General features: G+C 42.2%; 1 protein-coding gene across 2 annotated transcripts in view; it reads left to right on the top strand.

Annotated features, from left to right (window-relative positions):
- The window catches only part of il1rapl2 (interleukin 1 receptor accessory protein-like 2), a 1,030,579-nt gene that overhangs the window by 97 nt on the left and 1,006,204 nt on the right, over positions 1 to 24,278 (top strand). The window contains exon 1 of one of the 2 annotated variants that reach the window (XM_072595576.1): positions 9 to 1,063. The exons of the other annotated variant lie outside the window; for it this stretch is intronic. The gene's annotated coding sequence lies outside the window, so the exon portion shown is untranslated. Of the gene's footprint in view, positions 1 to 8; positions 1,064 to 24,278 lie in introns of those variants that run through there. 2 annotated transcript variants of the gene reach the window in all.

Below are 24,278 nucleotides of genomic sequence, written 5' to 3'. Positions count from 1 at the left end.
TACGCTTTCCCTGAATCTGAGACAAGAGGGAGGGGATTTATTTATTTATTGTTTTAAAGTGTGTGATGGAACAAGGAGGGTGCCTGTGACTAGTCGGCGCGCAGCAACAGCTATTGCAGTAGCTTTGAGTCGTTTTGTCTTTGCATCTTTTTGGAGCTCGGCTCGTGGAGAAATAGTGGAGGACTGTGTATGTGCGCGCTTTAGACACTTGAGTCCTTTCAGAGAGAGAGAGGACCCGGACAAACTGAAAGGTTGGATTTTGAACGGTGCAGTTCAGAAATTCACCATGTGGGAGAAGCTGGCGAGAGTTGACAGAAACGAAAACAGAGGGAAACTGTCGGCAACCCAGCAGTTTGGTCGTTGCAATTTAGCTGACGCTTAGGGGAGAGGAAAGATTTGTCAGATCAGAGGCAAATCCAAATAGCGATCCGCTGAGCAGCTCTTGCAAAACTCCCCAGGAATTTATTTATTTATTTTTAGAAACAGTTTGAATGGGTATTATGGTGAGAGGCAGGATGTTGGGGCGCGAAGTGGGCAATCCAAGGATTGTCCCAGCCACTGCTCAGACCTTTGAGTGAGTGGAACTCCCCCCTCCTCCGATTCTCTCCCTTCCCCTTTGGTTGCTAGCCGCGAATGGAGCGCCCGAACGGCCGACAATGAAGTGACAGGCAGAAGCTGGAATAAAACCAAGAGCTGCAAGGTTGGGGGTGGGGGGGAGTGCTGCAAGTCTGGAAGAAACCCTCCTTCGCTTTCCCCCACCCCAAAAATTGCTGGAGAGGGAACTCAGCAGCATCAGTGTGTGTGTGTGTGTGTGTGTGCGCGCAGAGAGAGAGAGGACAGAGTTGAACGCTTGCAGCTGGGAATGAAGAGGAGGCGGTTTCGCTGTGAAATGTGCGGACAGACGCGTTCGCCCATCGCCCAAGGTCGCAGCCCGTTTGGAAAATCGTGCGCTGGAGCCCGAGAATCCAGCACCGGCTGGTGAAACACCGACGGGAGGGCACTTCGTTTCTAATCTTCGCAAACCCACAGCAACGCCTCCGCGCTCGAAATTCCCAGGAAATTGGTAAGACGCCCACGTGTTTAGAGCCCACCGTCGGCGTAACTTAATGGCGTGATTATCGAACTAAACCCATGTTCCGTAAACCTAGCACTGCCGCCGCGTTTCTCTTTCAGTAAAGAAATCACTTCGCTCTTTACTTCTCTCAGAGAGAGAGAGGAAAATGACCCAACTTTGTGCAGTTCAGTGGAGTTGCTAAAACACTGCATTTTCACCCTCCGCTTACCGATTCTTTAAATTTTAGAGCTGGGGAAATGCAGCAATTTCCACCTTTTAAAAAAAAATTTCTGGGGCCTCTCCAACTTCACCTTGTTTGACATAATAATTCCCCCTAAGGTTTACAGCAATTCTAATCACCAATGCATTGCAACTCGGCTGCAGCCCTGACTTGGAGATGCCGGTAATAGAGACGTGTTTCCTTTATATTTTAAAGCCCGTAAGATAGCTCCGACAGGATTTGACAGAAATCAGTGCCTTTGTCCATCAGCGAGAACCTGATCAATCCGTGAGACTGAACTCGACCAGGGAACCGCAGTTAGCCGACTCTCAGTTGCTTCATACAGTGGAGCCGCTGTCTACATCAGAATGTTGGGAAACCCGATCGACTGCAGCCAGGTTCTCTCTGTCACTTTTCTGAACTCGGGATCATCTGTGATTCCGAGACAGCGAGATCTGAGCCACGTCTAAACGAGTGATTTTTAAACACCAGCATGGAGGCATTAGGGCTTATCGCTCAATATAATCGCCTCCCAAACTCTTTCCCCCCACGCCCCCCCATCTTGACATAACTTGCACATTTCGTTTTTTTTCTCTCTCGCAATAACACTACGGACGGTTTTCAGGGAAAGTTTAAGGATTGATTGATCTACGTGCCAAACTGACTCGCTGTCGCTCTCCACACGATGAGATCTAACGTTGTGCTTTGCACAATGCACTTTATGGTGACCGTGGGCCGATAGGAATTCATTGGGGAAATGATTTTTTTTAAAAAAAATGAAGCTTCACCAGGCTGCAAAAAAAACCAATCCGGAATCCAGCCCTCTTCCCAGCTCCGCCTCAGACCAGATGCACTGCTTGGTTCGGAGCTTCATGTCAAGTAGAGTGGGACGCTGGAAAAGCACAGCAGGTCAGGCAGCATCCGAGGAGCAGGAGAATCGAGGTTTCCGGCAAAAGCCCTTTAGTCAGGGATGAGGATGGGAACCTCGGGGGTGGGGAGATGAATGGGAAGGGGGTGGGGTTGGGAGGAAGGTAGCTGAGTGTGAGAGGTGGGTGGGGGTGAAGGTGATAGGTGTGAGGGGAGGGTGGAGCAGATAGCTGTCTCTCTACAAAGACCTAGGTGACTCTCTCTCCACCCTCATGGCCTGTCCTACCTGCCAAACTTCCTTCCCACTTATCTGCTCCACCCTCCTCTCCGACCTATCATCTTCACCTCCACCTCCATCTATCTAATGCACTCTCAGCTACTGCGCCACCCCATTCCCATTTATATCTCCACCCCGAGGCTCCCAGCCTCATTCCTGATGAAGGGCTTTTGCATGAAACGTTGATTCTCCTGCTCCTCGGATATTGCCTGGCCTGCTGTGCTTTTCCAGCACCACAACTCGCCACTCTAATCCCCAGCATCTGCAGTCCCCACTTTTGCCTTGCTGCCCTATCGGGTCTGCTGTGCCACTTCAGGTGTGTCAGTACTACATTGAGATTCATCAACACCTTCAACACACAAAAAGTCCCTCTATGTCTGTGCAGGTCAAAAATAAACAGCCGAAATATTCTAATTCCCTTTCACTCCAAATGTTCAGTTTAAAACTCAAACATTAAAATTCCCCACTCAGTCCTAGGTATCACTGAAGGTCTGATCCACAAATTGCTGTTAGCTGTATTTTTGTATACGTCACACTCGCTAATTCAAATCTGTTCCTTTACTGGCTTCTTTTGATCAGCTACAGCCAACATTTAAACTCCAGTAGACTACATTCCTACAGATTTCAGTAAAATTGATTAAAACTCCCAATGTATATATCTATTTATTCTCTTCATATCATCTTAAAACGCCATTCAAGTACATCTACAAGATGCACTGCAGAGATTCACCAAGGCTCCTCAGATAGCACCTTCCAAATCCATGACCATTTCCAGTTAGAAGAACCAGGGGCAGCAGATACATGGGAACACTGCCACCTTCAAGGTCCCTCCCCACCCCTCCTCTGTCCCAAGTCACTCACCGTCCTGACTTGGAAATATATCACCTTTCTTCATTGTTTCTGGGTCAAAATCCTGGGGACTCCTCCCTTTTAACAATACCACAGAGAATACAACAATTCAAGAAGTCAGTTCATCACCTTCTCAAGGGAAACAAGAGATGGATGATTAATGATGGCCCAGTTAGTGAATTCCATACTATTGAATGAATAAAATTTTTTGATCTGGCCCCAATAAATAATGCAATTTTTTTTTGGGTTCAGAGCTGTGGACATGAGGATCTCTCCAAGGCATACAACGTGTGATTGTCACTGACAGAGTCCAGTGTCTCTGTCAACATTGAATTCCTATGATCAGCTCCTTTCTTATTCATGGGAGACATGAATGTGAATGAGGACTCTTGCGCTATATGAGGGCAATGTCATTGCAGGATGTTTGAAGAGACTAGTGGAATGGATCACCAGAAAGGAAGGATGGAACAATATTTTGCTGCCAGCTTTATTTACTTTCTTGATTTGGTTCAGCAACTTAATTCTGAAAGTAGTTTTGACATTGAGCACAAATGAGCAGCCCGCACCATTTTATGATTTCTCGGCTCTGTATGGAAAGCTGAACCCAGCTAGTTGGTCGTCATCTTTGGCCACAATGCTTGTGTCCTTTAACAACTCTGGTGTATTGGAGTTCTCCCTCAGTTTCTGAAACTCATTATGGCTCACTACAGTGCATTTATGTGGCTGTGTGCAGAAATGTTTGTCCAGATTTCCAAATTATACAATTATTTATTATGGGACATGGGCATTGCTGGCTGGCCAGCATTTGTTGTCTTTGACAGTAACATTGACTGCAGCAGTTCAAGAAGGCAGTATATTGTGTTGTAGGTTGACCCACAATGCTGTTAGGGAAGGAATTCCAGGATTTTGACCCATCAACTGTGAAGGAATGGTGACAGGAGTGGCTTGGAGGGCAATTGGAAGTCGTGGTGTTCTCATGTATCTACTGCTCTTGTCCTTTAGATGGAATTGGTTGTGGGTTTGGAAGGTGCTGCCCAATGAGCTTTGGTGAATTCCTGCAGTGCACCTTGAAGATAGTACATATTGCTGATACTGAGCATCAACAGTGGAGGGAGTAAATGCTTGTGGATGTGGTGTCAATCAAATGTGCTGCTTTGTTCAGGATGGTGTCATGCTTCTTGACTGCTGTTGAAGATCCACCCATCTAGACAAATGGGGAGTATCCCTGTTGACTTGTGCCTTAGATGATAACCTCTGGGGAGTCAGGTGGTGAGTTAGATACTGCAGTATTCCTAGCCTCTGATCTTCTCTTATAGCCAGTGTGTTAATATGGCAAGTCCAGTTGAGTTTCTGGTCAATGGTAACCCCCAGGATGTTGATAATAGTTGATGCTTCACTGACATGAAGGTTTCATCAAAATGGGCTAAGTATTTATCAACTCAAAAAGATTGTATTCTTTTTACAAACAACAGAGTATTGAGTACAGGAGTTGGGAGGTCATGTTGCGGCTGTACAGGACATTGGTTAGGCCACTATTGGAATATAGTGTGCAATTCTGGTCTCCTTCCTATCGGAAAGATGTTGTGAAACTTGAAAGGGTTCAGGAAAGATTTCCAAGGATGTTGCCAGGGTTGGAGGATTTGAGCTATCGGGCGAAGCTGAACAGGCTGGCCTGCTTTCCCTGGAGCGTTGGAGGCTGAGGGGTGACCTTTATAGAGGTTTACAAAATTGAGGGGCATGGATAGGATAAATAGGCAAAGTCTTTTCCCTGGCGTGTGGGAGTCCAGAACTAGAGGGCATAGGTTAGGGTGAGATGGGAAAGATATAAAAGAGACCTACGGGGCAACTTTTTCACACCGAGGGTGATACGTGTACGGAATGAGCTGCCAGAGGAACTTGTGGAGGCTGGTACAATTGCAACATTTAAAAGGCATTTGTATGGGTATATGAATAGGAAGTTTGGAGGGATATGGGCCGGGTGCTGGCAGGTGGGACTAGATTGGGTTGGGATATCTGGTCGGCATGGACAGGTTGGACCGAAGGGTCTGTTTCCATGCTGTACATCTGACTATGAACTTTTATTTCCATTAGTTGTATGTAACTAATGTCATTCTTGACCTCAATGTCTCAGTGCTTTTCATTAAATGTGTCTTTTGTTGTAGTGCCGTCATCATTGCAGGGAGCATAGCATCTGATGTGTGCACAGCAAGGGACTATGTATAGTTTCATAGTGATTGAATGAATTTGTTTGTGATCTCACCACTGCCACCTCTGACTGGGGTGGCATGGTGGCTCGAGTGGTTAGTGCTGCTGCCTCACAGTGCTAGGGACGTGGGTTCTATTCCAGCCTTGGGCGGCTGTGTCTGGGTGGAGTTTGCGCATTCACCCCGTATCTGTTTTTCTGGTTTCCTCCCACAATCCAAGTTAAAAGGTGCAGGTTAGGGTGGATTGGCCATGTTAAATTGCCCATAGTGTTCAGGAATATGTAGGTTAGGTGCATTAATCAGGGGTAAATGTAGAGTGATAGGGTAGGGGAATGGGTCTGGGTGGGTTACTCTTCGGACGGTCAGTGTGGACTTGTTGGGCCAAAGGGCCTGTTTCCACACTGTAGGGATTCTATGGAGATAATCCATTACATTGACAGTGATTGAAGTGTTCAGATTTTTTTTAGGACATCAGGGAACTAACTCACTCACTCACTCACTCTCATGCAATATTTTACAGGAAGACAGCTCCAACAAAAGGAGATGCTAGAGATGACTACAACTTGCATTTATGTAGCCCTTTCAATATAGTAATATGTCCTTTCACAGGGACTTGTCAAACAAAAGTTCTCATCAATGTAATAAAGGTATTAGGAGACCAATTAAAATGTTTGGCAGTGGATAATTAGAGATACTTTCCAGTTCAGATTTGCAACTACACACCTCTGAGTAGTAGAGCTTGAACTCAGCCCTCTTAATGTGTTACACGAACCCTTATTGGGCAGTCTTAAAGGAGGAAATGGGAAGGAAAGTGCTATGGAATTTCAGCTTCCAGGCATGGCACTTAATAATGGAGCAATTAAAATCATCGAGAAAAGAAGTGGGAGAAATGCTTCAAACTTAGAATTTATATTCAAATATGAGGCATAAGCACACAACCTGCTGATGCTAACATAGTGTCTTTGACTGAGTCATAGCTGATACTAGTGCTAAACGTGGACAAAAACAAAAGAAGACTGCAATATATGTCAGATAGGGATTTGAATTTCCAGTGGAATTATCAGTAAATGTTTTTCAGATTGTCTGTGAGCAATTTTTATGAAAAGCATATGTGAATGTTCAAATGTAAATTTAATTTCCCTCATCACTCACCCTTCTGCATCACTGTTAATGAATGGGTTATTTATGTGGTGTCTGAATGAACACACCATTTCTATAAAATGCAGATCTTGATCTCTGGCTTCACTTCCATCTCTGAATACTGGAAGGCAGTTCAGACATTTGAGTGCACTGCAGGTGACTCTCCAGCAGGTGTACATAGTGCCCTTCTCCTGCATTCAATAGTAAAATGGCCTCTAGGGGATGCCAAAGTATTGATACAGAACAGGAAGTCCAACACGCTAATATTACAGGCAGTGAAATACCTTTACCACCACAAGTTACTGTTCTCGACATTTTTACTTGTTTTCATGTGGGTGTCATGTTTTTTGATTTGTCCATGAGCAAACAGAATCATGTTGCCTATTAAAAATAACTTGGAATTATTTCTACAAATCCCAGGAGAGTTTCACTAACAAACTCAACTGAATACCTGAAGCTATATCGTATACTGAAAACCAAAGGTGTTCACATATACATATATATCAGTAGCATTGAATGGCTGTCAGTGCTTCAATGCAAGTTTATTTCCCTGCTATGGCTGCCTCTTTTCATTGTAATGTCACCAATTGTGAAGAACGAGTGAACTGAAGCTTGTAAACAGACTGATGCATAACATTACCTTGGGGGAGGGGGGAGCCGGGGTTAGTGGTGGTGGTCGGAGTGGGGGGTGGGAAATGGTTTCACACCAGAAATAATCACTGTTGATTTTACTATGAAAGGATTTAAAATTAAAATAAACTTTGATCTGCAGTATTATAATTTGCCATTAACATCCCCACAGCCAATGGGGGATACTTTGTAAGTAAACCTTCATGTGCTTGCACTTAGGAACTGTAACAATACAAATATCCAAAATATACTACAATTTGCATTACGATGAAGAACTCTGGAGTTCTCACTCAAAAAGTCTCCGTTCCTTTACTTCTCTTTAATGTTCTTTAAAACTCACTACTTTCAATTTAGCACTAGTGCTTCATAGCACTCCAGGCAAAGTGTTTCATTACATTAAAGAGTCTATAAATACTAGTTTGGATCACAGAATTCAGCTGAATAATTTTATATGCATAAGATTAGGTTGTCTTGTATCGTAGGACATCATATTTGAAACTTAATATGTGTCTCTGCACAATGGGAAATAGACCCTGCTATATTATGGGACTGTAATCTGTCAGACATGAGTGCAGTAGATAGCAATCTTCTGCATCGGGGATCTGAAAATACAGTGGATTTTGATCAGCCAGGTATAACCTTACAGTACCTTAGAACTGCAGCTGATGAGGATCTCCATTTTGTTAGATCTATTCAAGTTTTATTCATGATTACTCTGCTCTAACAACAGAAAAATATTGGTCTTGCGGTACATAAATACTCTGTGTGTGTGTGTACTGCAATCTATTTTGAAATGCTATGCTTATTTAATAAGATAATCTATGATACGTTATCTGTATGTTATATATTAAAAAAAATAAAATTTGGAGTGAACCCAGCTGTCCTCTTTGAGAGGGAGGTAATGGTGGAATGGTATCCTCACTGGACTAGTATTGAGAAGCTCAAATTAATGGCCTGAGAATTGTTCAAATTCCACAATGATTCACTGACATTTGAATTCAGCTAGTGAAATTAAAATCAGGAATTGAAAGCTCATCTGAGTAATGCTGTCTATGAAATTACCATTGTTTAAAAATTCATCTCGTTCACTAATGTCCATTCTTATAGGGGAGGAAAAAGTCTGCCATCCTTTAACCTTAACTGTCTTCTGTTGAAAAATGTGATGCTGGAAAAACACAGCAGGCCAGGCTGCATCCGAGGAGAATCGATGTTTCGGGCATAAGACCTTCTTCAGAAATGGCTTAACTGTCTTCTGAAATGGCAAGGTTACCCATTAGATATAAAGATTGCTAAAAATGGACAATAAATACAATTGTTGCCTGTAAGACTCACAAACATGAAGTTTGTTTTACAGAAGCTCACTTGCACGAGTATGGAAATAATGGGAATTTTATAAAAAATGTGGGGCAGGAATGGTACTTAAGTGAAGGGTGAGTACCAATATTGACTAGTTAGACAAATTTGCCAGGCAAATGTCCATCTGTAATAAGAGACAATCTAACGACTGCCTCTTGAGGTTCAATGGTGCTACTGTCACTGAATCCTCCACTAACAATATTCTGGAGATTACCTTGACCAGAAACTCATTGGACTTGCCATAGAAATACAATGGCTGCAAGACCAAGGCTGGGAATGTTCTGGTGAGTAACTCCTCTTCCTCCCTCCGTAAAGCTGAGTCATAGTCATAGAGTCGTACAGGATGGAAACAGGCCCTTTGGCCCAAACTGGTCCACGCCGGCCAAAATATCCACTGATGCTAACCCCATCTCCTTCTAAACCTTTCCTATCCATGTATTTGTCCAAATGCCTTTTAAACGTTGTTAATGTACCCTCCTCAACCACTTCTGCTGGCAGCTCATTCCATATGCTTACCACAAAAAAAGTTGCCCCTCAGATTCTCTTTTTATCTTCCCTCTTCTAACTTTAAACTGATGCCCTCCAGTCCTTGATTTCCCCAACCCTGGGAAAAAGACTGAGTGCATTCACCCTAACCTTGATTTTATACACTTCTACAAGATTCCCCCTCAATCTTTAAAGAAAAATGTCCTAGCTTGTCCAACCTCTCCCTATAACTCAGACTCTTGAGTCCTGGCAACATCCTTGTAAATTTCTTCTGCACTCTCTCTCTCTTTCCAGTTTTAATAACATCCTTCCTATAGCAAGGTGACCAAAACTGAACACAATACTCCAACTGTGGCTTCACCAATGTTCTGTACAACGCACATAACTTCCCAACATCTATACTCAGTTCCCAAACTGATGAAGACCAGTGTGCCAAAATCCTCCTTCACTGCCCTGTCTACCTGTGACTCCATTTTCAGAGAACCATGCACCTGAACTCCAAGGTCCCTCTGTTCCACTGCACTCCTTAAGGCCCTACGATTCACCATGAAACTCCCACCTTGATTTGACTTTCCAAAACTTAAGGCATCACAGTTATCTAGATTAAGCTCCAAATAGCTTAGTAAATCATTAAATACAAGGGTTGCTAGGAATGGACATTTTGATGATCATTGTCATTATCTCTTCTTTTGGAGTGCAGTACATCTTATGACTCTGTCAAAGTATTGTTATTGTTCTTCATCCCATAATCAGAATGCAAACTCAAATCTCTAAATTGGCATGTTAGAGTTATTTTTTGCCCCTCTTAATCCCTTTGTGAGAGATATATGATTTCAAGCAAAATTATATTCATTGTTCTTGGCCTGTCCAAGATGAGTACTGGTCCTAACATAAAAACAAAGTTTGGAGAAACTGGGCAGGTCTAGCAGAGCTTGTGAAGAGAGAAACTGAATTAATGTTTCAGTGCCGATATGTTTCTGTTTTGTGTACCATCTTCCTCCAAAACGTCGACAGCAAACCAATGTGTTATGGTTTGATGAGCACTCTCCACTCATGACATGCTTGCTGCTGATTGAACATCAGTGGGTCTGGGCTGAGAACCAGAATGAACCACTGAGCACCTGATTTCCTAACGTACCCTAATGAATAGGAGGGCTGCCCATTAGCCTCTGCTTTTAGACTTAATTGCATGGTGACAGGAAGGTGGTGGGCTTTCTACCCCTCAGGCTCTCTGATCTATGTAATGGCCCAGGCGACAGCATTTAAGCTCTAAACAATTCCAGCTGCCACATTTCACAAAAGATGTTAAGTGCTTGGCACTGGTGGAAGAAATATAGCAAAATTGCACCAGCTAAGCAAATTATGTACCATAGAAACCAGAGGTTGAGATCTTTCAGTTTAAAACTAATAAGGTTCAGAGGAGATATAACAGTCATGTTAAAAATCATAACATGTTACAATAGAATAAGTGAGGGGAACCTGTTCTCGGAGGAAGAAAGCACAGATTTCAGGTGATTGGCAAAACTGAAACATGGCCATGAATCTACATTTTTGTTTAAATTGGGATTTTGTTTGTGATCTTGAATACCTTAAGGGATAATAGGAATAGATTCAGAAATAACATTGCACAGAGAATTGGACTCATGTTTAAAGGGAAATGATTCAAATGGCTATGGGGAAAGGACAGGGATGTGGGATTAATCATTAAAATGTAACAGCACAATTGGGGCCATCGTGTCCGCACCAGCTCATTAAATGACAATCATTATCTGATTGGTGAAAGTGAGGACTGCAGATGCTGGAGATCAGAGCTGAAAATGTGTTGCTGGAAAAGTGCAGCAGGTCAAGCAGCATCCAAGGAGCAGGAGAATCAACGTTTTGGGCATAAGCCCTTCTTCAAGAATGAGGAAAGTGTGCCAAGCAGGCTAAGATAAAAGGTAGGCAGGAGGGACTTGGGGGAGGGGTGTTGGAAATGCGATAGGTGGAAGGAGGTTAAGGTGAGGGTGATAGGCTGGAGTGGGGGTGGGGGCGGAGAGGTCAGGAAGAAGATTGCAGGTTAGGAAGGTGGTGCTGAGTTCGAGGGTTGGGACTGAGACAAGGTAGGGGGAGGGGAAATGAGGAAACTGGGGAAATCTGAGTTTATCCCTTGTGGTTGGAGGGTTCCTAGGCGGAAGATGAGGCACTCTCCCTCTAGCCGTCGTGTTGCTATGGTCTGGCGATGGAGGAGTCCAAGGATCTGCATGTCCTTGGTGCAGTGGGAGGGGGAGTTGAAGTGTTGAGCCACGGGGCGGTTGGGTTAGTTGGTGCGGTTGTCCCAGAGGTGTTCTCTGAAATGTTTCTCAAGTAGGCGGCCTGTTTCCCCAATATAGAGGAGGCCACATCGGGTGCAGCGGATGCAGTAAATGACGTGTGTGGAGGTGCAGGTGAATTTGTGGCGGATATGGAAGGATCCCTTTGAGCCTCGGAGGGAAGTAAGGGGGGAGGTGTGGGCACAAGTTTTGCATTTTTTGCGGTTGCAGTGGAAGGTGTCGGGAGTGGAGGTTGGGTTGGTGGGGGGCATGGACCTGATGCGGGAGTCACGGAGGGAGTGGTCTTTTCGGAACACTGATAGGGGAGGGAAATATATCCCTGGTAGTGTGGTCTGTTTGGAGGTGGCGGAAATGATGACGGATGATACGATGTGAATGGAGGTTGGTGGGGTGGTAGGTCAGGACCAGTGGGGTTCTGTCCTGGTAGCGATTGGAGGGGCGGGGCTCAAGGGCAGAGGAGCGGGAAGTGGAGGAGATGCAGTGGAGAGCATCGTCGATCACGTCTGGGAGCGGTCTTTGAAGAAGGAGGCCATCTGGATTGTACGGTATTGGAACTCGTCCTCCTGGGAGCAGATGCAGCAGAGATGAAGGAATTGGGAATATGGGATGGCATTTTTACAGGGGGCAGGGTGGGAGGTGTAGTGAAGGTAGTTGTGGGAGTCGGTCGGTTTATAGTAAATGTCCATGTTGATTCGGTCGCCCGAGATAGAAATGGAGAGGTCTAGGAAGGGGAGGGAGGAGTCTGAGACGGTCCAGGTAAGTTTGAAGTCTGGGTGGAAGGTATTGGTAAAATGGATGAACTGTTCAACTTCCTCATGGGAGCACGAGTCAGTGCCGATACAGTCATCAATGTAGTGGAGGAAAAGGTGGGGGTTGGTGCCAGTGTAGCTGCGGAAGATGGACTAGGAACCCTCCAACCACAAGGGATGAACTCAGACTTCTCCAGTTTCCTCATTCCCCTTCCGCCCCCCCCCCCCCCCCTCCCCCACCACCCCCCACCTTGTCTCAGTCCCAACCCTCGAACTCAGCACCACCTTCCTAACCTGCAATCTTCTTCCTGACCTCTCCGCCCCGACCCTCACTCCGGCCTATCACCCTTACCTTAACCTCCTTCCACCTATCGCATTTCCAATGCCCCTCCCCCAAGTCCCTCCTCCATACCTTTTATCTTAACCCACTAGGCACACTTTCCTCATTCCTGAAGAAGGGCTCATGCCGGATACGTTAATTCTCCTGCTCCTTGGATGCTGCCTGACCTGCTGCGCTTTTCTAGCAACACATTTTCAGCAGCAATCATTATCTGAAGCCAATCTCCTGCTTTTCCACATAGCCTTGCATACTCTTTCTATCCAAAAAATCATGCAATGCTCTCTTGAAGGCTTCAATTGAATCTACCATGTGTCAAGAGATTGTAGACCCTCACTACTTGCTGAGAGCAAAGGGTTTTCCTCTCTTTCCTTTGCTTATCTTACAGATCATTTCAAATCTATGCTTTCTTGTTCCTTTTACGAACAGAAACAATTTCTCCTTATCTGCTCTATCCAGAACACTCATGATTTCGAAAACCTTTGAGATCTTCTCTTATCCTTTTATTTTCTTTAAATAGAACAGACCCAACTTCTTCAACTTATCATTATAACTGATATTCTTTGTTCATAGCATTCTTTTACAGACTCTCTAATGTGTTCACATCTTTCCTTTTAATGTGGTGCCCAAACCTGTGCACCATACTCCCAGTTGAGTTTGAACAAGTGTCTTTTATAAGTTCAACATGATCACCTTGTTCTTGTACTCAATATTCCTATTTATAAAGTCAAGAACACTAAGGTCTTGTACCCCCTTTTCATAATTTCTTAGCAATTTTTGAAAAGGAAATTCATATTTTCTTCCTGTTCTTCTGACCAAAATGCATCACATCCAACTTGTTTGCAATGCATCTCATCTGCTACCACTTTGCTCACTTCAACTATTGCAACATATGCAACACTTGAATTTTTCTCTCTGCACACCAAGATCTCGATTATTTATATATATCAAGCAAAGCGAGGCTCTCAATACTGACCATTGGGGAACTCCATTACAAACTTGCCTCCAGCCTGAAACAAAATACTATATCCATTGACTAATACTCTTTATTTCCCGTCACTCAGTCAATTTTTTATCCATGTTGCTATTGACCCTTTTATTCCATGATCCGTAACTTTTCCTTTTTCTGTGGTATTGTATGAAATGCCTTGTGAAAGTCCATATACACCACATCCACAGTGATGCCTTCATCAAACCTTTTTTGCTACTTGGCTATCTATTATTTGGATAGATGTACTAACAAAGGGCCAGGGGTAATCCCTGGTGCACAAATGGCTCATCTGTACTGTACCATTCTATGATGTAAAGTTCCTTTACACATGGAATAAGTTTCTGAATTGAAGCTGGCTCTATTCAATTTTCAGTTATAATATATATAAAGAGTGATCATCAACCATAGTGCAGCACAGAATATATTTTAATATCTGTATTTATTGTGAATCACTTATGAGTAAGAAAGGGTTCAGAAAAGATATACAAGGATGTTACCAGGGTTGGAGGTTTGAGGTATAGGGAAAGGCTGAATAGGTTCAGGCTGTTTTCCCTCGAGTGTTGGAGACTGAGGGGTGAGGTTATAGAGGTTTATAAAATCATGAGGGGCATGGATAAGGTAAATAGACAAGGTCTTTTCCCTGAGGTGAGGGAGTCCAGAACTAGAGGGCATAGGTTTAAGGTGACAGGGGAAAGATTTTTTTTGATTACTTACAGTGTGGAAACAGGCCCTTCGGCCCAACAAGTCCACACTGAGTCACCGATGCGCAACCCACCCAGACCCATTTCCCTATATTTACCCCTTCACCTAACACTACAGGCAATTTAGCATGGCTAATTCACCTGACCTGCACATTTTTTGGACTGTGGGAGGAAACCCATACAGACGCTGGGACAATGTGCAAACTCCACACAGACAGTCGCCTGAGGTCGGAATTGAACCTGGGTCTCTAGCACTGAGGCAGCAGTGCTAACCATTGTGCCACCATGCCACCCACTAAAAAGGGACCCATTTAAAAGGGACCGAAGGGACTTTTACACACAGAGGGTGATGTGTGTGTGGAATGAGCTGCCACAGGAAGTGGTGGAGGCTGGTATAATTACAGCATTCAAAAGGAATGGTTTACAGGAATATGGGCCAAGTGCTGACACATGGGACGAGATTAGTTTAGGATAGCTGGTCAGCATGGATGAGTTGGTTCACAGAGTCTGTTTTAGTGCTGTACATCTCTATGACTTGAATTCTTAGAAATAAAGCATCAATAATTTGATATAAGCAGGTTTGGGCAATGAATCCTCTTGAATGCTTCCTTTCCCTGACTCCTAGAATTTTATTGTCTTTCAAACTTTTATATTTTGCTTAGATTTCGAGCAATTAACTTGGTGAATCATATTAACTAGAATTCGGATGTAACTTTATACTAGTAACAGAAGACAAGGCTTCAAAACCACAGGCCTGGAAATGGCAGATTAATTGCAGCATATTTGCAATGCAGAGACATGCCATTTGGACAAATAGGTTCAGTCTGGTGTTTATGATGTGTATATAAACCACCTCCCACTCCTCTACATCTAATCACTTGAATATCAATGTTTCTTTCTGTCTCATTTATTTTATGTTGATGGTTTCCTCTTGAATGCATCCATAATGTATCTTGGGAATGCAAATATGTCTTTTCTTATCATGACAATTTGAGGTACCTTTGCTGAACAAAGTCCGAAAGCTTGGAATTAAATGAGTCACTTGGCCTGCCAAATTGTTGGTGTTTAACTGATTTGGAAGGCACCGTGAGAAGCAAATTACAACAAAAAAGGTGAACTCCTGAAATATGTGTCACTCAGATTGGTATTAAGTCTGTTAGGGGAAAAAGATTCCTCTGGACATTGAGAGTTTGCAAGGGAGCATTTTTGAAACTGAAGTTGAGGTGTATGTTTTTCCATCTTTTGATTCTTAATTTTGTTCTGATTTGTTTTTGGTAAAACTTTGGGCACTCTGTGGAAAGGTGTCATTTAAGAAAGAGACCAGTTTACTGCAGTAAAGATTCTATTGCATTATCTGCTGAAGTTAAATGGATGAATAGGTACATCATTTATATCATGACCTCACTAGGAAGCGTGTACTGGTAATTGTGCCTCACTTTTTCTCTGGCTTTCATGAAATGTATAATGTGTGAAATCCCAATGAAATTACCAAAGTGACCGATTTGCCTCAATGAGGCAAAGCAATTCACACCAGGTTTCATCAATAACTGAGGGGAAAAAACCTTTCTTCATTGTAACAAGCTCCCCTTTTATCTGATTTGTCAAAGCTATGGTTTCCAATCTATCGTTATGCATCCTGAACTATATTTCTTCAAAAATCCCAAATATGCACATATTTAATTGCAATAAAACATGAAGACAAGCAGTTTAACACATATTACAGCTGGAAAAATGAAGTAAACAGAGCAAACAAATTCTTGATCAGAAGTGCACACTACGAGGTGGCAAATTTTTTTTTTCTTTGTTGTGTTGATTTTAGCAATGACAACATGCTGGTTACAGTAGGATAATGGTCATTCCTCAATGCAATAGTTAATCAGCTGGACTTAGGCTTTTGCCCGAAATGTCGATTTCGAAGCTACTTGGATGCTGCCTGAACTGCTGTGCTCTTCCAGCATCACGAATCCAGAATCTGGTTTCCAGCATCTGCAGTCATTGTTTTTACCGAGTGGACTTAGGTTTTTTCTTGCTTTAGAATTGTTTCATTTTGGCTTTCTTGGTTTCCTGATTTTCCCACTATTGACATCGTGGGGAAGAGTGTCATAGACACAGAGGAGGAGATGGATGCTTTCCGACTGTAGGCACTGGAAATTTCTCTCCCCTGCTGTCCTGGCACTGACAGCTTTTTCTCACATTCTCTCTCGCTGTCTCTCTCTCTCTCTCGCTCTCGCTCTCGCTGTCTCTCTCTCTGTCTCTGTGTGTCTCTCTCTCTCTCTCGCTGTCTCTCTCTCTCTCGCTGTCTCTCTGGTTGAGCTGCAATCCGAGTGCTGTTGTCAGGCAGAATTTCTTTAACTCTAGACTATTAGGCTCAAATTTTCTCTCTCACTGCTCCAAAAAGCAGTATTGTTTTCAGTTCCAAAACTCTCTTGGTATTTCATTTACAGCAGTCCAACATCCATTTTACTTAAACTCTAGTTATAGTTCATCTTCTTGGTCTAGACAATGGGGCAGATGTACTGTTCCCTTGAGATTTAAAGAGTGCGATTCAATAAATTAGTTTTTGAAACCAGTCCAATTGTGAAAGGCAAATTTGTCCTGAAACAGAAAAGGCTCTTCATTTTCACATTTCAGAAAGCTAATAACACCATTCCGGAGGGAGGCAAGTTCATCCGTGTGACTGTGATGTGAGTGTGTGATCTATATGCATTTTAATATCATTTATTTTAGTTTTGATATTGAAAATGTGGCATGTGTGTTTGGTCTGTGTTTTTTGAAGGAGTTTAATGATTCATTTCAAATGATTCGGAGATGCCAGTGTTGGACTGGGGTGTACAAAGTTAAAAATCACACAACACCAGGTTATAGTCCAACAGGTTTAATTGGAAGCACACTAGCTTTCGGAGCGACGCTCCTTCGTCAGGTGATTCACCTGATGAAGGAGCCTAGCTCCGAAAGCTAGTGTGCTTCCAATTAAGCCTGTTGGACTATAACCCGGTGTTGTGTGATTTTTTTTTTAAACTCATTTCAAAATGTTTTTGTAGTTATGGTTATTAACTTGAAAACCCACTATTGCAGAATGATCTTTTAGTGCGTAATGGAATCTTACTTTTAATTGGCTGTATTTTAACAAGCAAATAAAAAAAATAGTTATGTGTTCGGTTTTATTTGGCAGGTTCTGGAAATTTTGTCTTATTTAGCTCATGCAGAATTCCAATAGCTCGGAAAGCCTTCTAGTCTGTTTGGCAAATTTGCAGAAGCCTTGGCTGAAGTTGTACATGTGAATCATTTGCTTCTAGCGCAAGAGGATAGTTTTAGAATTGTTAAAAAATAAGCTACGTAACTGTCACTAGTTTAGATTAAAAGTTCTAGAAGTGCTTGTTTAAAACATTGATGGGGTAATGTAAAGCTGAGAAAGCCAAAGCAGCTTACAAAGGCCCAAGGAAGAGGCGAGCAGATCATCTGAATCAGGAATTGAAACAACCGATAAGTAAAAGTGCTAAGAGAAGGGAATTCTCTGTGCTTGTGTATTATGCTTTTGAGACTAATGGGATTATAGTTTATTATGCATTTTGAAAATTCTTATGGTCCAGACTAGACCCCCTCAAAATATTTTTAGAAAGTAGCCTAGACCCTAACTTTTTCTTATTTTCAAGCAGATGTGAAGTGTCTGTTCCAGATGTGATGCAACTGGTTGAAGTATTTTAAATTTCAGCAAAATGCAATTTATTTAAACAAAGTTAGAATAACTGAACTATTGGATAACTTAACCAAATAATGGGTACAGTAACAATTACTAATGAATTGTTCCTATATAATAACATCCCATAAACACACCCCTTGTGAGAAAAAGGCAAATTTGACACAGATTCTTACATGTAGTTCCCAAATACTGGAGGGGAAAAAAAAGTCACTAGAAATTCCAGAGAAAGTAGCAGCTAAGAATCATTCACTGAAGCTCCAGTTCTTCTGAGACCCCATCAGCTTCTAATGCTAAAACAAAAACTAGCAAGCCTGGTCTGTGAGAGCTGATCACACCCATTCATGCCATTTTAAAAAAACTCCAGGCCTCCTAAGCTGTTTGCTTAAGCTGTCGTCAATAAGCTAGTTCATTACCTCTGCCTTTATGGCCTCTCATCAAAAGCACCCATAGCAAAATAACCTTTTTAAAATGACAGTATTGTCACAAAATGTAAACTTGTTAAATTTAATTATTTTGGTTTATCATTTCTTTTGCATAATAAGCTTCTGTTTTACTGACAAAACCAAACCTGCAGCATTGTATGCTTGTGTTTTAGTGAAAGACCACCTTGAACAAAACACAAGAAAAGATTAAACGTCTGTCACACCAGCTTTCAGACTAGAATCTGACTTATCCAGTAATATTATCAGCTGGGATCCTAACAAAGCCTCCTCTTCATATACATCACTGCAACATGGCTAACTACAGTCAGGTGGATAATGATGTTTGCCTAATGCTATTAACCTGTCAGAAATCTAGTCCTAAATTAATTACTCTATCAATCTTGGGCAGTAATCTAAACTATAAATTTATAATCAATGTATAAATACTAAATTACTGTATATTAACTGAGTTACTTGTGTAACTACACTTTTACAATAAATCAATGCAGCGAATACGTTTCTATTTTATTTTAGTCACTGCTAACTATAATTCTGTGTTCAATAAACAATTGTTAGGTCATGACTTGTTATCAACCCCCTTTTGGTAGTTGGCGAGAAAGGATTCATTCATTCACTCAGTAGCTTATGCTAATCCTGATAGGGAGGTTGGAATGAAAATATTAACATCATTATCTCAAATAATTGATCCAATACAAATCTGGGCAACATTTCTTCCTAAACATAACACATATTGTAAACAAATGATTCTTTACAAATTATTTTGTCAGACTATACAATCCAACATTTTCACCCAAGGACCCAAATGAGAATCCCATTATGGATAGTATTTTTTAATTTGTTCATGGAGTGTGGGTGGCACTGGTTGGATCAGCCATTACTGACCATCCTTGATTGCACTGAAGATGTTGTTGAGCTGCCTTGTTGAACTCTGTAGTCCTTGGGTTATAGAGTCACTGTACAGTCCTCTAAGGAAGCAATTTCCCCAGAATTTTGACTCAGCAACATTGAGAAAGGAGTCAATTGATTTATGATCTCCGAGATAATCTACTGAATGATCTAATTTATAAATGAACATCTGATATATAAAGGCAACCTGAATAAGGTGCCTGCTTAATCTGAGCCATGGTGATAAATTAAAATTATACCTTCCACCTCTAATGCTTATGCCTTTTTGAATGTCCTGTGAATTAAATGCTGACAACCAAATTAAAACTTGTTGTATGCCCTGTACTGAATCAAATTCATACTGTAATATTGCTTTAATCTTTTCAGAGTGATGGTTATGTTAACTTAGATGTTCACATTTGTAAAAGTCGTGATATCTGTTTCTGGCTTCATCATTAATTATGGCAAGAGAGTTGGATTATTTCATTCGAGTTGTATTGTAGTTGTAACAATTGGCTTATGGAGTCTCGATCGCAGTGGACTGTACAGCTCAGTCATTAAGAAAGTTCATGACGAAAATTGATGGATTTCTCATTACTGATGACATCAAGGGATGTAGAGGTGTCACAGGAAAATGGTATTGAGGTAGACAAGCAGCCGTGAGGTAGAACGGTGGAATAGCCCTAAAGGTTGAATAGCTGACTCCTTCAACGTTTTTATTATGCTGAACAGTACAATCTAAACTGATATCTTAAAGGCAAAAACTGATCTCCTTAGCGAATGTAAGGGAGAAGAAAGATTAAAGTTTTGCCCCACATAACTGACACATTCAAACCTAACCTTAGAAGTTGTGAACATATATTCTGTGTAGGTAGGAACACTCTGAACTCGTTATTTTACAGTTGTACTAATCTTTGTTCACTGGGGAAGACTCTATTTGATTTCCTGTATGTCAGTTCTGAATTTCAAAGGGAGCGAGGGAAATTGTGCCCCCAGCTTCTGAGTTCTTTGTCTTTCTGGATGTAACTTTCACTCGCTTCTATTGTAGTTGCTCCCAGGGTCAGTATAACCAAGAGACTTAATGAAGCGTTGGATTTGAAAGGAATGTGGAAGCAAGAGTAACCCGATCAGACTTTGAAATCTGAAAAGCCATTCTTTTAGATCATGCTTCATTCATTCCTTTGTTTATATTACTGTATTGTTTGCTCCCTAAAGTAACAATCTTGATCTATGAAATTACAATTCAATGAACATCCTTCATGAGGAAAAAGCATCTGGCTAAAGCTTAAATGCTTAAAATTGATGAATTGATTTTTCTCAATAGTTTACTTGGAATAATAATAATTTATAATTTGTAACTCAAGTTGAATTATTCTGCTCTTTAGGGTTGGAAGAACATAGGTCTTGTGTCAATTTGGTGAGAGAGAAGTTACTTCTTTGACAGTTGGACAACAATACATTCCTGGACATTGAGAGCAGAAAGGTGACTTTACGTGCATAAAGACAGAGTGATTCTTCTATTTGAAATCTCTAATGCATCAATATGTCTGAAAATGTGGGAAGAGCAAAGATTTGTCAGACAAAGGTCAATTTTCCAGTAATTTTATATGCAATTGGGTACCATGAAATTGAGTTACTTGGCACAGTTGGTCTCCTTACTTTCCATCCATCGTTGATCGTCCATAAAGTCTGATTCGGTTTGTCCATAATTCCACTATTTAAATCCCAACTCCAACTCAAGACCTATTTTCTGCTGCGTTTCATTTGCTAAGCTTATAGCAAATTCTTGATTTCGAACACGTGTTCTTTGCTTATGCTTCTGTGTCTATACCTCTTTCTAACTTTGTGACTTCCTTTTGGCCCTACAACACAGTGTGTTCTGGACTCCTCCTGTTCTGGCTTTTTGCACATCACCAGGTTCCATTGCTCCACCATTGGTAGCTGTGTCTTCAGCTGCCTTAGACCAGAGGCTCCCTCCCTCTCTGTAAACTTCCTTGCTTCTCCATATCTCTTTACTCGTTTGAATATCTCATTACCTGGCTCAGGTAATGCTGTTCTATACGATTATGGAAATTTTCCAAGCAACCTGCTGAGATATTATACACCTCCCTGAAGTAGGTGGGACTTGGACCTGGGTGTCCTGGCCCAGAGTTAGGGACATTCCAATGTGCCATCTTAAGCTATCATCCCATGGTTTGTGTGGGCCAGTGGATGGGGATAAGCTGTGCTGCAAGGAATTTGGGAAAGAAGATATATCACTGAAGGAGTGTGCTTTGTTCACTTTGTTGACACCCTTCCTTCTTTCCAGCCCCTTCTCCAGGCACATGATTTCACAAGCCACCGCTACTTCTTCCTCCTCTGCTTGGCCTCAAACAGGTATGTTACTTCCCCCACCCCCCTGCCCTAACCCCATCACCTCTCCTACACTGCCCACCCTCAGTATCTCCCCTCTCCTTCCTTCCTGAAAAGCAAAGGATCTTTTGAAATTCGAAGTAACATGCCTGCTTACAGTTCTGGCAATGCCCACCCCCACCCCACTGGAAGGTGGCAGTCTGTACACACCACCTGCTGTGTGTCATCACTATGGGATTGAGCTTCTTCTCAGTGTGTCAGTAGTTAGCAGGCCGTGGATTGTTTGCAGTGGGGTGATGTGACAGAAATCTGCTTCTCCCCTTCCCCCTTCCATCCTCTCCGTTGGTGCTTCATAAGTGCAAGCTGTTGTTGGCAAGTATCAGGTAAATAATAGCACCAATTGCAATTTTGAATGAGTTGTATTGATATATTTATTTTGATGGCAGTCATTTGATTGATTCACTGACTAAGACAATGATGGATGACTTTAATTAGTCACATAATTGTCTTAATAACCAGTGTGAGAGTCGATTGTAAATGAGGTCATACCTGTGCATGGTATTAATTTGAAATTCAAAGGGATTCAGTGTAGATGATGTGTGTACTTGACCTTTTGTACCATCTTAATTATTGAATGCGTTGCCCTGTGCTGGGATCAACACTGATTTCATCCATCTTTGTCTGAGTAGCTTCTGAAAAGCGAAGTGACAAAAAGTAAAGTTATCCTTGTCATTGGTACCTGCTTATAGTCAAAGAAGCTGATTTTAAGGGATGTTTGAAGAAAGGGAGAGGTGTTTTCCAAGGTGATGCTCCTGCTCAAAGCTCATCTGCTCTGTCTGCCTTTACATTTTTCTTCTTTCACAGCTTTTTTATTCCTTACTTTAATCTACTGACCTTCTGAAGGGAGATTGGCAGCTTCAAGGTGTCCAGCTCACCTGGGACAAGGTTTCTTCCTGATGGTGGAGGGAGTTGTTGACTTTGAGCCCAGTGCAGGGGGAGCACGAGTCCAGCCTGGGGGAGAGTGTGAGCCTAATGTGGGGGAGAGTGAGCCCAGCCTAGGGGACGGTGAGAGAGTGAGCTCAACGTGGAGGAAAGTGAGCCCAGCCTGGGGACAGTGAGAGTGAGCCCAGCCTGGAGAGAGTGAACCAAATGTGGAGGAGAGCGGGAGAGTGAGCCCAGCCCGGGGGACAGAGAGCAAGCCCTGTGCAGGGGAGAGACAGAGAGAGAGAGAGAGAGCGCAAGCCTGAGGTCTCCCAACTTGTGCAGTGGCGCAAGCGTGGAGGAGATCACACCCTTGTGGGGGTTGCAAGCCCAGCATCGCTAAGCATATAAGGGACAGTCATGTTGAATTTTTAAGTTTATTTCCTTTGCTTTTCTATTTAAGATATTTTCCTTGGTACCTTTTTTTGTAACGAATATGGTGCCTGGAATAGCAACATTGTACTCTTTCACTGTACCTCTGTACCTGAGTACACATGGCAATAAAATCCAACTCTAAGGAAAGAGACCAGAGTGTCTAGTTGGTCTATTGATAGCAAGTACCTGCAAACAAAGTTGAATGGCCAACTAGCCTTTTTTGAGCTGTCTTTATTAATGTAGCTGCAGTAACATTGTCAGTATTTTCAAGGGCACCACTAAGCCAAGTAATTATGAGATGTATAGGACAGGGTAATCTTCAATTGAAGAATATAATTTGTAATGAAAGATGTTATCAACTTGACTTTGAAATGGGTGGCCGAGAGCCGAATGGAAGAAGTTGTGTTGGTTCATGTCAATTATTTATGATGCTATTACTGGGCTTCAGCACTTCTTTAAAGTTTGGCTGATACCACGTGGACTCCATGGTACTGTTTTTTAAAAAAAGAACAAGCTGAGTGTTCTCCTGCTATTAACGAGCTATAATGTGCTTTTGTTGTGTTGTAGAGCAGTTGCTGTAATTGCCTGTCCAACAGAAATGCTTCTGTCTACCAGCTAATTACAGGTGAAGTACTCCCAAGCAAGTGATGAGATACGAAATAACGTGCCTCTTTATAAATAATTTGTTTGTGAAGCACTTTGTAAGGACTATAATGAACTGCAGTCGAGAGTGTAGTGCTGGAAAAGCATAGCAGGTTTGGAAGCCTCGGAGGAGGAGGAGAATCGACATTTCAGGAATAAGCCCTTCATCAGGAATCATTCCTTCTATTCTTGATGAATGGCTTTTGCCTGAAACATTGATTCTCCTGCTCCTCGAATGCTGCCTGACCTGCTGTGCTTTTCCAGCACCACATTGTCTCGATTCTTATTCTCCAGCATCTGCAGTCCTCACTTTCTCTCTGCAATGAACTGCAGTATGTATCCAATAACTTGCTTACCAGAATAGTCCACTGGAAATGAAGCCCCACTATTTCTGAAGTAATCAACAGCTAAATATCTTTTGTAAAGTATGTGGAATTTCTCAACATTCCTGATTTTCAGCACCAGGTTGACATGAAAGCATGGATCACGTTTCTGTACTCTACAAGAATTGCTACTTATTCCAAATCGATTCTCGCAACAGCTAAACAGTTATAAATGTTGGCATGTAGCACTGCAAATTAAAACTCTAATTCCTCTTAAACTCCCCCTTACATGCGCACACAGACAGGAAAGAAACATCAACAGCAGAAAACTGGGAACGCTGTTCAGTAGCCTTTCTCCAAAGATCTGAACGGTTGATTCTCGCTGATCAAAATGTTTCTTCTCGGCG

The sequence above is a fragment of the Chiloscyllium punctatum genome, chromosome 25 (assembly GCF_047496795.1).
Source record: "Chiloscyllium punctatum isolate Juve2018m chromosome 25, sChiPun1.3, whole genome shotgun sequence".
In the NCBI taxonomy this organism is placed as follows: Eukaryota; Metazoa; Chordata; class Chondrichthyes; order Orectolobiformes; family Hemiscylliidae; genus Chiloscyllium; species Chiloscyllium punctatum.
This window is presented reverse-complemented; position numbering and strand designations above follow the sequence as displayed.